Source organism: Triticum aestivum, chromosome 2B (genome assembly GCF_018294505.1).
Source record: "Triticum aestivum cultivar Chinese Spring chromosome 2B, IWGSC CS RefSeq v2.1, whole genome shotgun sequence".
Taxonomy (NCBI): Eukaryota; Viridiplantae; Streptophyta; class Magnoliopsida; order Poales; family Poaceae; genus Triticum; species Triticum aestivum.
Genome location: NC_057798.1, coordinates 377,963,220 through 377,971,272, shown reverse-complemented (window position 1 = coordinate 377,971,272; position 8,053 = coordinate 377,963,220).

Here is an 8,053-nt window from a genome sequence, read left to right as displayed (position 1 = left end):
ATAAAAAATCTCCGTGTCAACATTGAGTTTGCCTCCTCAAACTCCTCCCTTTACCTTCATATGCAATTGTTTTACATTCCATTGCTATACTCTTAGAATTGCATGTGTAGGTTGATTGCTTGACTTGTGCTAAGTTGCTAAAATCTGCCAAGAACTAAAATTGGGAAAAGGCTAGATTTTTATTTGGTCAAGAAGTCTAATCACCCCCCCTCTAGACATACTTTCGATCCTACAAGTGGTATCAGAGCTTTGGTCTCCATTTGCTTTGATTTCCATAGATTTTGGTGGTCATAGCCTTGGTTTCACAACCTAGGAGAGTATGGCGTCTAGCGAGGGAAATTACCACCGTAGAGGTCCTTACTTTGATGGCACAAATTTTGCTAGTTGGAAGCATAAGATGAAAATGCATATTCTTGGACATAACCCCGAAGTTTGGGCTATTGTGTGTATTGGCTTGCAAGGTGAATTCTTTGATGGGAGAGAACCGAACCGTGAAGCTACCGCGGAAGAGTTGAAGATGCTGCAATACAATGCTCAAGCTTGTGATACCCTCTTCAACGGATTGTGCCCCGAAGAATTCAACAAAATCAGTCGTCTTGAGAATGGAAAGGAAATTTGGGATACTTTGATTGACATGCATGAAGGTACCGACTCCGTCAAGGAATCCAAATTGGATGTGCTTCAAAGTCAACTTGACAAGTTCAAAATGAAGGATGGTGAAGGTGTCGCTGAAATGTACTCTAAGCTTGCTCTCATCACAAATGAGATTGTCGGCTTAGGGAGTGAAGAGATGACCGATAAATTCATCGTCAAGAAGATCCTAAGAGCTTTGGATGGAAAATATGATACCGTGTGCACATTGATCCAAATGATGCCCAATTACAAAGATCTCAAGCCAACGGAAGTCATTGGAAGAATTATTGCTCATGAGATGTCACTCAAGGATAAGGAAGAGCTCCACAACAAGTCAAGTGGTGCTTACAAAGCCTCATGTGAAGCTCCCACATCATCAAGTAAGAAACAAACCTTCAATGAAGAATTGAGCCTAATGGTGAAGAACTTCAACAAGTTCTACAAGAGTAGAAGCAAGGAAACAAGTTCCAAGTCAAGGTCATACAGTGACAAAAGATCTTCTAGTCGTGAACGTAATTGCTACAATTGTGGAAGACCCAGACAATATTCCAATGAGTGTACGGCTCCCTACAAAAGAAGACAAGATTCTCCAAAAAGAAGGAGTAGAAGAGAAGAATCACCATCAAGAGAAAGAAGGAGTAGAGATGATCGTTATGAACGAAGAACATCCCGGAGAAGCAAGGATTCGAAAAGGAAGGACAAGTCGTCAAGGAGCTACACAAAACGAAGACATCAAGCTCATGTTGGTGAATGGGTATCCGGCTCCGATTTCGACAATCACTCTGAGAGAAGCTATCACTCCGACTCCGAATATACTCAAGATGAAGGTGTTGCCGGTCTAGCACTTGTGTCGACCAACTCCTGTGACATATTTGACTCACAAATGAAGGAATTCGAAGATGCTTCATGGCTAAAGGCCCAAAGGTATCACACCCCGAGTATGTTGATTTCAATAGTGATGAATATGACTTGTTAGGTGATGATGATTTACTTGTTGACAACTCTAGTGATGAATACTATGATGAAACGTCAAATAATCATGCTAATGAAGATAAAACAAATGATAATGATAAGGAGAAGATTGAGCGCCTAACTAAAGAACTAAACACTCTTAAGTTAGCTCATGAAACTATCTTGGAAGATCATCGAGAACTTTTAAAGACTCATGAGAAGTTACCCTTTGAAAAGCTCAACCTTTAGCAAGAGCATGAGTTTTTAAAGGCAATCAATGAAGAGCTTCGCAAGAAAAGATCTTCTTACATTGCCAAGCATTTACTCTTATCTACTTACATGCCACAAGTCAAGTCTAGTAACAAGAACAAGAAAGATTCTTCCTCTAGTAGTAACAATAATCACGCTAAATCCAATATTGTTGCTTGTAGTAGTTCTCTTGATTCCACTAATGATTCTCTTAGCCAAGTTACACTTGAGGAAGAAAATAGCTTGTTGAAGGGAATTATAGAGAAAGGTGTTTACAAGAGCATTGCCGGGAGTAAGCAATTCGAGGAAATTGTACGCAAGCAAGGAAGGCACCGGAAGAATTAAGGTGTTGGTTTTGAATGAAAGTTCAACGCCATTGGAGTTGAGTGGGAAGAAGATCAGTACCCCAAGACGAAGTTTGTTCCTCAACAAGAGAAGTACAATCCTACTTCTATCAAAGGGACACAAGCTCAAGATGATCTTCCACCACAAGACCACAAGCAAAAAAGGCAAGGACAAGCTTCAAAAGGAGATTGATGCATTTGAAGAAGCTCCTAAGGCCTTGGTCAAGTGGGTTCCCAAGACTACATCAAGTTCTACTTCATCAAGTACAACTACAACTCCAAGGATTCCCATCAAGATGATGTGGATCCCAAAGAAGAAGAACTAGAGAATTCTTGAGGGTGACTCCGCCAACATACTTTGCTCTTATCATTTTGGCAAGGACAAGTGCAATCAACTTCCACATTTGGCACTAGTTCAAGGAGTCACAAACCCTCTTGTTGGTAAGACAAGCAACAAGGTAACCTAATGCTTTCATGGACTTGTGTGTGCACCACTCTATGTCTATGGATATCCTTGTTTGTTCCTTGTGGGACTAACCGTGTAGGTATTGAAAGTGCAACTCACTCCAATGGATTGCTCCGAATGATCTACATCAACATTGAGCATCCACATCTTCAACACCTACATGAATTCATCATGGACAAAACCCAAGGTTAGTTCATCCCTCTTAGGGGGGATCTCACATCTAGGGGGAGCTTTACTCTAAGAATTGAGCTAAAGCAGCTCTAATGGTGTGAACACAACAATGCTTTATGTAAAAGTGGTAACCCCACTTGTGCTTAAACGATGAGTAGGACCTATGATCAAATGTTCTCATTTGACTCCTAAGTCAATATACTCATATATAGATGACCTTGTCATCGCCAATTGCTTGATAGATGCTAGAGTGTTTGTGCATGCTTTGCCACATATTTCATTTGCCATCTTATTGTGTGAGCATGTTAGTTGCATATTTTACTCATTCGAGGACATCCACTTGTTGCTTTGATTGTTTGGTTTCTTTCCTTTTGCCAAGTGGATGGACAAGAATGCCTACGAACCTTCTCTAGCTATCTATGCTTTTCTCGTCTCAAACTCTATTCATGCTACATCACAAAGTTTGATCAAGTCAGATTCGAACCACTCTATGTGAGGAGCACTCGGAGTCCCCGATTCATCATAGACTTAAACTTCCAAAACCTCTTTGTGCATTTCGGTCTGACCGATTCACCCTTTTCGGTCATACCGAGATCACTAAGTTGATCTAGGTTTTCAATCTTGGTGCAACCGATTAGAACCTTTCGGTCACACTGAGTTGCAATAATTGCTCGCAATTTTGCGTCTCGGTGCCACCGAGTTGTTCCACTCGGTCACACCGACAGGACTAGGCAATATATACTGACGGGTCAAATTTTGGAATTTTTTCCGAAACTCTTCGTCCGCGCATAACCTGCTCTGCCTCTTCGGGTCTCTGGATCATCCTCTCGTCGCCAGCGACCTCCCGCCGCTGGTCTCCGCCGCCGTTAACGGAAATTTGCCCCGCTGTTGCCGCCGTAGCAAGTTCACCGCTGAGTTAGGGTATGAACTTGATACTTAGTGATATTCTTTAACTCCGATTCCTAGCACATTGCTTTGCCATGATTCTTGCCACGTATGAAATCATCCTATCCAGCAAAAACATCATGTAGATTAGATTTGATTTGAAAATTTAGGGTTAGGTTTCCGCCGAACTCATCTCGGACTGACCGAGTTGTTGAAATCGGTCTCACTGATTTGGCTTAGGCCATTGCACATGTGATTTTCGGTCTGACCGAGAATTGCAAATCGGTGTGACCGAGTTTGATTCTTTGTGAAACCCTAACAGTCTCGGTGCCACCAAACTATGACTCGGTCTGACCGAGTTCACTAGTTTAGGTTCCAAAAGCTGCTTCGGTATCACCGAGTTTACAAATTGGTAGCTCTAAAATGCTTTCTGTGGAAAACTAAACCTAAGTTTTTGACTCAACTGTTTTGCAAAACCTCTGTACTTTGTGATGCTCATCCACTCTACCTCATCTACATTTATTCACAGGGTCTGCTGTTAGTGAGTTTGCAGAGATCTCAGATCAAAGTGATAGCCAGAACAGGTATGAAGAGCTAGCTCAATTGAGTGAGGGAACTAGTCCCTCAAGCAGCTATGATGAGGGCAGCAGGAGCACACCCAGCAACTTGCCAAAGGCAGCCGCCAGGACAAGGAAGAAGAAAACCTCAGATTCTGAAGATGAGGACTATGTTGCTGTTGAGGATGAGGCCACCTCAAGGAAGAAAGTGATGAAGAAGGAGTATGGCAGTGCTGCAACCACAAAGCCAGGCATGAACAAGAAGGCACCTGCCAGGAGAGTGCCTACATCCAAACCCAGGAAGGTTGCCACAGGTGAAACTATGAAGTTCACCATTGAGTTTGAAGAAGAAGCTGCTGGTGAAGACAAGAAGAAGAAGAGGGTAAGAACAACTACTGCCAAAGTTCTTGGCAAGCCCTCCATGAGGAGAGCTTGGAGAGGATCATTGAGCAGAAATTATATGCTCTTGATGTCAAGGTTACTGAGATCCAAACTGTGGTTGAGCAACTTCAGGAGGATGTGGAGGAGTAGAAGGGCAAGTCTACTACAGATGCTTTTGCTAGAGTGCCCAGAGGACAGAGATCTGCTGCAGTGCCAGTCACAGATACTAGAACTACAACATCTGCACCAGCTGCCACAACTTCAGTGCCACTAGCTCCAGCAGCCACTCCACCAGCTCCAGCTACATCTACAGACGCTTTTGTCCTTGGAGTCATCTCTACACCACCTCATGAAGACCAAGCCTGAGAGTCGTTTAGCGCTATGCATCTTTTGAACTTTTTGGTAACTTGTTGCCAAAGGGGGAGAAAATGTATAGAGAGAGAGAGTGTGTTGCTTTTGATCTCTCTTGTTTTTGGTGGTTGAACTTCTTTATTGTGTGCTTGCTTGATACACTATGTCTTTTTGTGAGATACTTGGATGATCATGTGTTTGATCATATGCTATCCTTAATGCTTGTTGGATGATATTACCTCTTATATCCTTATATGATCATTCACTTTGCTTGGTGGTGAGTGCATGTGTTCAATTATTATCATTTTGAGCGCTCCACCAAGATGTATGTGACATGAAAGAGTAACCCATGATCCTAATACATTGTGCATTTGCAGTCCAAAGCAAATTTTAAATTATGCACAAATTTAGGGGGAGCTCTTGCTTATCACATACTTCTCAAAGCGACAATGTTTTTCAATCTTATTATCGTTTGTCGAAGCTTTGATCTATATGTTGTCATCAATTACCAAAAAAGGGGGAGATTGAAAGTGCAACTATCCCTGGGTGGTTTTGGTAATTCCTAACAACATATAGCTCATTGAGCTAATGCTATTTCAAGATAAATATTTCAGGAAAGCTCAATGATTGGCATGGCATGGATGAGAAACGTGGACCCCTAAAAATGCTAAGGACAAAAGGATTGGCTCAAGCTCAAAGCACAAGACTCTACATTTTTCATTTTAGTGATCCAAGATCACATTGAGTCCATGGGAAAAGCCAATACTATCAAGAGGGGGTGAGGTGTTTCTTAATGAGTTTCTTGCTCAAAGTGCTTAGTGACATACTCCAAAAACCCTCAACTACTTCCTCACATCCACATATGTCCCAAACCAAAAGTCAAACTCGGTCCCACCGAAACTTTCTATCCGGCGCCACCGAGTTCAGTTGACATAGCCATTGCCAGAAACCCTAGTCTTTTTGGTCTCGCCGATAGGGATCTCGGTCACACAGATATGGGATTGTAATCTCTCTGTTTCCCTTCGTAACGTTTCGGTCAAACCGAGATGAGCGATCGGTCCCAGCAAGATTGCAATGCAAACTCACTGTTTCCCTTTCGTACATTTCGGTCCAACCGAGATGAGCGAATCGGACCCACCGAGTTTGCCTGACCAACTCTCTGTGTGTCTATTACCAAAATCGGTCTCACCGAGTTTGTGTAATTGGTCTCACTGAGATTAGGTTATGCCCTAACCCTAATGAAATCGGTCCCACCGAGTTTGACATGTCGGTCCCACCAAAATGCCTAACCATCACATTACGAACTAAATCGGTCTGACCGAGTTTCATGATTCGGTCCCACCGAGTTTGGTAAGTTGTGTGTAACGGTTAGATTTTGTGTGGAGGCTATATATACCCCTCCACCCACTCTTCATTCATGGAGAGAGCCATCAGAACATGCCTACACTTCCAACATACATTTTCTGAGAGAGAACCACCTATACTTGTGTTGAGGTCAAGATATTCCATCCCTACCACATAAATCTTGATCTCTAGCCTTCCCCAAGTTGCTTTCCACTCAAATCTTCTTTCCACCAAATCCAAATCTTGTGAAGCACAAGAGCAAGGAGTTCATCATCAACACCATTTGTTACTTCTTGGAGAGTGGTGTCTCCTAGATTGGCTAGGTGTCACTTGGGAGCCTCCGTCAAGATTGTGGAGTTGAACCAAGGAGTTTGTACGGGCAAGGAGGTCGCCTACTTCGTGAAGATTTACCCTAGTGAGGCAAGTCCTTCGTGGGAGACGGCCATGGTGGGATAGACAAGGTTGCTTCTTCATGGACCCTTCGTGGGTGGAGCCCTCCGTGGACTCGCGCAACCGTTACCCTTCGCGTGTTGAAGTCTCCATCAACGTGGATGTATGATAGCACCACCTACCGGAACCACGGATAAAAAATCTCCGTGTCAACATTGCGTTTGCCTCCTCAAACTCCTCCCTTTACCTTCATATGCAATTGCTTTACATTCCGGTGCTATACTCTTAGAATTGCATGTGTAGGTTGATTGCTTGGCTTGTGCTAAGTTGCTAAAATCTGCCAAGAACTAAAATTGGGAAAAGGCTAGATTTTTATTTGTTCAAGAAGTCTACTCACCCCCCCCTCTAGACATACTTTCAATCCTACAAGGACGGTGCCGCGTGGTACTTGCATCATGTGGCTGTTCCGAAGGTGTGCGACTTGAGTATCTCCATCGTGAAGATTATGATGGGGAAGAAGGCTTTTAGTTGGCCAACACGTGTCGGATGGCATCCATGTGCGCGTCCAACTTGTCGTCGAGGTAGTCCCATTTACTTGCTTCAGAGTGTCGTATGTCGATGGCGAGTCGCTCAAGGCGGTCGAAGAGCGAAGATGATGTGCTTTGCCTATCCATCACAAGACTTGAGTAGAGGTAAGTAGGAAATGAGATAAACAATACCAAGATACCATTTCCCAAAGTTGAGGATGTATACCGTGTCACTCAATGTGATATGGGAGAATAGTGGAATTGGTACTGGACTTGTTCACTCACACCTACAAATTAAAGCTCATCGAGTGGCTTGGTTAGGAAAAGTGGCACAAAATTCAAGCAAATGTTAGTCCAAAATGTTGAAAATGTTGAGGAAGATTCACAAAATTGCAATGTAAAACAAGTAGACCAATAACAATAAATTGCACACGGAAACACACACACATGGATAGATAGATGGGGTCGTGCAACCAAGGAATGAGCTCAAAATGTGGAATCCACAGAAAATGCTCTTGTTGCACAACTCTAGAGAGATGCTAGCTCGATTGCTCAAATGGGTAAGATACGCTTGTGCACCAACCTATGACAGTAAACATGTCATCTTCAATCCCAAGTATGTTATGTATGTACGCTCCAAGTGTATGTACTATGCAAAATGGCTCAATGCTACTTCTATTGCTTACAAGCTCTTTTGTATCTCCTCTTTTGCTTAAAAGCTTTTGCTCATTCTTTCTTTTTCTTTTTCTTTTTTTGGATATGCTTGATGGTCGAGCCAAGTATGATACAAGACAAGTATGTAAG